Source organism: Ursus americanus, chromosome 15, assembly GCF_024610735.1.
Source record: "Ursus americanus isolate L20-20 chromosome 15, mUrsAme1.1.p, whole genome shotgun sequence".
In the NCBI taxonomy this organism is placed as follows: Eukaryota; Metazoa; Chordata; class Mammalia; order Carnivora; family Ursidae; genus Ursus; species Ursus americanus.
This window is the reverse complement of record NC_142141.1, coordinates 5,571,629-5,577,252: the sequence shown is the minus strand read 5'-3', so window position 1 is coordinate 5,577,252 and position 5,624 is coordinate 5,571,629. Positions and strand designations below refer to the sequence as shown.

The 5,624-nt window shown below is 50.8% G+C and overlaps 1 long non-coding RNA gene across 2 annotated transcripts; it reads left to right on the top strand.

The window, feature by feature from the left end:
* Positions 1-2,152: 2,152 nt before the first annotated feature.
* Positions 2,153-4,347, top strand: LOC148108839 (uncharacterized). 2 transcript variants are annotated; one of them, XR_015726833.1, is made up of 2 exons: positions 2,153-2,955; positions 4,221-4,347. It is a non-coding gene; the product is annotated as an uncharacterized LOC148108839 (long non-coding RNA). The 2 variants fall into 2 exon arrangements; XR_015726834.1 differs by having other exon boundaries at positions 2,153-2,987.
* The last annotated feature ends 1,277 nt before the right edge of the window (positions 4,348-5,624 follow it).

Here is a 5,624-nt window from a genome sequence, read left to right as displayed (position 1 = left end):
TTCATGTTCTGACGGGAACTGTGCAAATCTGGAGCAAGTTAATCTCAGCCACAGCATTCCAGAGGGTGTGACGCTGCGAGTTCCTCCTCGGCCCCAGATCCTGAGTCCACACCCTCCCGGCTCCGAGGATGGTCAGGAGAGCAGCTCAGGCCAAGGCTAGAGTAGGATCTGTAGGATTTGAGCCTCACCGTCCTTTCCAGAAGCTATAACTTGCAGGTGAGCGAGGAGGAAGAGGTTTTAGGGCCAATACTGAATTTTGCTTCTGGGCTCCACAGCTCGCCTTTCTGGTATTTAAAGCTCCATATGTTTTGTTCCAAAAGTCAACCCCAGCCTCATTCCACACGGCCTGGTGCCGGCTCAGCCGTTCCTGCATGGATCCTAGTGCCTAGGGGTCACCTCTCCCTCCTTCCTGTCTTCACCCAGCCAGATCTGGCCCCTGATTCCTTTCCCCTTCCCTCTTTCCTTCAGGCCATATTCATGCTCTCCTAGGCATGATGCTTTAGAGAGACAGAAAATATTGTAAATTTTTAAAATTATTTATACATTTTATAAATAAAACTATTTCAGGTAGAAGCAAGCACTTTGAAGAAAAAGTAAGGCAGGAGAGGGGTGAAGAGGGCATTAGGGTGTCCGTGTGACGGTTGAGGGGCACTGCACGCTGGGGTCCTGGGAAGCTCTAAGGAGGGGATATTTGGGCAGAGACCTGGAAGGGAGAGCAGCCGCCACAGGAGCCTCTGGAGGAAGACATTTCCAGGGAGGAAACAGCAGGTGCACAGGCTCTGACGGGGACAGCAGGGAGGCCTGTGTGGTTGAAGCAGGGGAGGAACAGGAAAGGAGGAGAGGAGGCTGAGGGGAGCTGGCCCCTGAGGCTGGGACCTTGGTGAGCTGTAAGGATTTGGGGTTTTCCTGCAAGGACGGTGGGAAGCTACTGGGTCGTTGAGTGCAGGGAGGTGGTATTATCAGAGTTGTGTTTTGAAGGGCTCTTTCTGGCTGCCTGTGGGCCAAGGGTGCGAGCAGAAGGGAGGCGGCTCCGTTTGCAGGGAGACGGGCCGGGCCTGGGGTGGGGGTGGGGGGGCGAGCGGCGGCGGCTCCTGTGAGAGGTAGTCGGTTTAAGGATGCATCTTCGAGGGACAGCCGTGTGGTGCAGGCTGTAGGGTGTGCGAGAGAACGAGTCACAAAGCGCTCTGGGGTTTGGGGCTGAGCGGCTGCTGGGAGCGGGGAGGGGGCAGTGAGGCCGTGGTGCGGGAGATGCGAGCAGAGCAAGTCCGTGCGGGTGAAGTTGAGAGGTCAGTTTGGGTTCCAGACGGCGTGGAGCCTTGTGAAGCACAGAAACAACAAACAAACCCGCTCTGGGTTGATTCTGAGGACAGAGGAGTCATGGGTGGGTTTAGGCAGGAGAATTCCAGAACAGTTCAGATGTTACCCCCTCTGAGGATTCTCCTGGTGCAAGCGGTCTCTTCCCTGTCACAAAGTGACTTCATCTTGGAATCTTGACTCGGTTTCCCTACTATTCTGTTCACTCTGAAAGCTCCTGCTACACGCTGGGTGCGGTGTCCGCTCCTGTTGCGTTAACTAGGAAGTAAAGACTACATGCCACGCACCCCCTTCCCAGGGGAGGAGACAGGCCCAGAGAGGGGCAGTCACTGGCTGGAGGTCACACAGCTGAGAAGGTGGGATTCCGGCCGCGGGCAGCCTGGCTGCGGAGTCTGCGTGTCGAGCCACCGCAATCCACCATCTCTTTTACCAACCCCCTCACTGACGGCCCCCCACCCCCGCCACACACACACACACACACACACACACACAAAGCACTGTGCAGCTATGCAGGACAGATACCTGCGGTAGGGGACTCGGCTCCAGCCTGGTTTTATCTGCAGGCCTCCTCCCCTCTGTGTTTATTAATTTGCTAGACAAATATTTATATGTGAAGGCCAGGGCTAGGGGCCCGCGCTTCCTGCCCGTGCAGGGCTGGAGGAAGGAGGTGCAGGGGAGGTGGAGGGCAGAGGGGGAATTTAATTAGAATTATATGCTCAGTGCCTGGAGAGAAGGAAGCCACACACACGGCCTGGATGGTGCCAGGGTTGGGGCAGGAGAGCCTAGGGGTGAACCGTGGCCCGTCTCAGAGTCACCCCACCTCTCCCAGACTCAGTTTCTGCCTGACTGTAAAGGGGGCAGTGACGGCTGCTTCCTAGGGCTATCGTGAAGGTTCTGTGAGACTACCCATAGCACTAAACCTCTCACGATTGTTCTTCATTTCTAGCTTGGTGATAAACTGGCCCCCGCCACTCAGTAAGGAGAACCTGGACTTCCATTTCCCAGGCTGGTTTCACGTTTGGTGTATCACAAACCATTCTTTCTCAGAGAGGCTAGAGCGTGGCAAAATGTTGCATGATGGATCTTGGCTTTCCAGCGCCCCCACCCCACACAAATCAGTCTGGGGCCAGGTGCAGGGGACACTGGGCCACACGGATCCTCAGCTGTCTCTTGACACAGCAGATTCCAGGGCTTTATTTAGAACCTTTGCTGGGGGAGGGGAGGTGTGACCCACCCTCCCGCACCACCCCAGTTATTCACCTGCTCTCCCCCAGCCCCCACCTTGGGGTAAGCAAGGGCTCTGGTTCTGGAGCCAGGCCGATTCCCTGACCTTGGGCACAGCCTCAGAACCCTAGTCCTGGGCCTGCCTAAAAACCCTCAATGCCATGGGGCTGGCTGGTTATGCCCCGGACTCCCGAATTTAGTAGCCAGGATGGGATGAGCTGGTGACCGAGAGGGGAAGAAAACATTGAGGCCTTCCTCTGGGAAGGAAGGTGTAGGTGTTTCATCCTCTGAGACACTTGTGCCCCTGCCAGCATCATGAGAAGTACACATCGTGTGAAACTATCTGCGTCTTAATGAGAAGATGAAGATAACATTACATACAGCCTAGAAGGAGACTAGAAGAAAAAACTACAACAGGTAGACAAGGCCTGTCCCTGGGTGATGTGAAAGTATGTGCAATTTTTATTTATGCATTTCTTTTTTTGATATTTTCTAAATTTTTTCCATTGAAAATGCACTAGCATTAAAATCATGAGAAAAAAATCCTTTTTTTAAAAGATAAAATATATTGCTAAAAACTCAAAGATATAGTAGAAAGATATAGAATATTTTTTGACAAGAGAAGTAAAAATATAACCTTTAAAAACAAAAAGAATATACAAAATTATATATAACTCAAAGAGAACAGAATATATGTGAGCTACATGACTAATATACAAGATATATATGTGTGTGTTTATATATTCTAAACGAGAACATTAAATGTGAGGTAAATAACCGCAGTGTATCTCCTGGGAGGTTCCCCCACTACAGCACATTCTGAGGGCTCTCTGGAATTTACTTGACTTTCTTTCCTGCTAAACCAGGAGACACTCCGGGGCTAAGGGAAAGTCCTACTTATAACTGTGTCCCTCTGAAGAGGGACATAGTAGGTACTCAAGAAATGTTTACAGGGGCGCCTGGGTGGCACAGCGGTTAAGCATCTGCCTTCGGCTCAGGGCGTGATCCTGGAGTCATGGGATCGAGCCCCACATCAGGCTCCTCTGCTATGAGCCTGCTTCTTCCTCTCCCACTCCCCCTGCTTGTGTTCCCTCTCTCGCTGGCTGTCTCTGTCCTGTCGAATAAATAAATAAAATCTTTAAAAAAAAAAAAAAAGAATGCGTCTGGTAAGTTAACGAAACATAGAGGGTATGTATTCTGTGACAGGAACCCCAAGGGCACTTCCGCTACCGGTGTCCCCCTCCGAGTCCTCTTGTCCCTCCGGCTGCTTGTGGGCCTGGGCCTTGCCAGGCTGGGGGTTCGGGTAGACAGAAGCTGTCCTTGTTCATTTCTGAACCCCAGCTCCCAGGCACAGCTCGCTGTTCACGGGAATAGAGCAGAAGCAGGTCAACAGCCAGAACAAGGCAACAGGCAAGACGCTCTTTCTTCCCTAAAAGAGTAAGATAGGTCCTCGATATCAGACGAAAGACAGGACCGGGGCACCCCAGGGACGAGTCCTTCAAGGCAAACCGAGGTCCTCCTGAAGACAGAACCTTCTCCTCCCGCTGCTGCTTCTGCCCTGGGGACAAGGAGACTCTCACACCAGGAACTGGGGCGGGGGGCAAAGTGTCTGGGACACACAGGGGACCTGTTCCCCTTCCTCTGCCATGACGCTGGGATAACTTGTCTGTTTTCCCTTCTAGACGGGGTGCCTCACACAGAGACCGGGCTTCTCCATCTTCGTCCACGAAACTAAACAGCTGATGAAATTCAAATGGCGTTAAACGACTATGTGCTTAGTTATTGAATAAATGAATGGATAAAGACCCATTTTTGTCCCATTTCCACACCCAGTCTTTTTTGCTGGGAACATCAGAATGAGTAATATTTTGGGCATTGTTTCAAAAATATTCATCGATCCTCCGGCATGTGCAGGGCACAGCTGTGGCCACGCTCATGACGTTCACTTGTTCTACCATAGCTGCAAGTGACATTTTATAAATCTACTCCATGCTATACGTATTTCGACTTGAGGGTTCTTGTGGGTTGTTTTGTTGTTGTTGTTTTTCATTTTAGAAGAAAGTAGATTCCACTCCTGGATATACACCAAGGGAAATGAAAACATATGTCCACATGAAACTTGTTGAATATTCATGGCAGCATTATTCATAATATTCCCCAAATGGAAACAACCCATGTGTCCATACACAATGAATGAATACATATAATGCATATAATGGGGCGTATTCATACAATGGACTATTATTTGTCCCTAAAAAGGAACGAAGTACTGGTATACCCTGCAACATGGATGAACCTGGAAAATTCGCTACACGAAAGAGGCCAGTCACAAAAGATGATTCCATTTATACCATTTATGTCCAGACGAGAGAAATCTAGAAAGACAGAAAGGATATTCGTGGTTGCCTAGTGTTGGTGGGGAAGGGGGGATGGGGAGTGACTGCTAATGGGGAGGGGGGTTAATTTGGGGGTGATGGAAATGTTCTCAAGCTGATGGTGGTGACTACAAAGCTGTGAGCATACTGAAGACCCTTGTACCTTTTACGTGGCTGTAGTAAACCGTAGGTGAGTTATATTTCAGTAAAGCTGTTATAAAAACAAAAAAAGAAAGGGGAAAATTTCCCCCTCTCAAGCACGCAAAGTGTCACGGAAATAGATTTCACAACCAAGCGGTCTGCTTCAGTTTATGAGGAGAATTTTTCTTTTCAACAGCCTTGAACTCGCTTTTCAAGGCAACTTTCCTCAAGGTTTGTGCTCAGAAGCCCCCCTGGCCACTGCCTGTCCCCAGGCCAGGCGAGCCTATTTGTGGCCCTCAGCCTGCTTCGTCCCATACACCCAGCTCCCACCCCCCGGCCCACACTCTCAGCTGCGGCCAGCTCCCAGATGCCAGAGCTGCCACCTGGGGCCCTGGCGACGCAAGGGCCCACAGTGTTGTGATGTGTTTGGGTAGGGAGCACATTTGGTGCCAGCGTTACCAAGCTCCAAGGGTGACTAATTTCATCTGCATTTTTGGTTTCAGCTGTCTGGACTGTTCAGCTGGAGAACCTCAAACCTCTCGGCTGTTTTCGGAGAAGCTCACCTCCCCT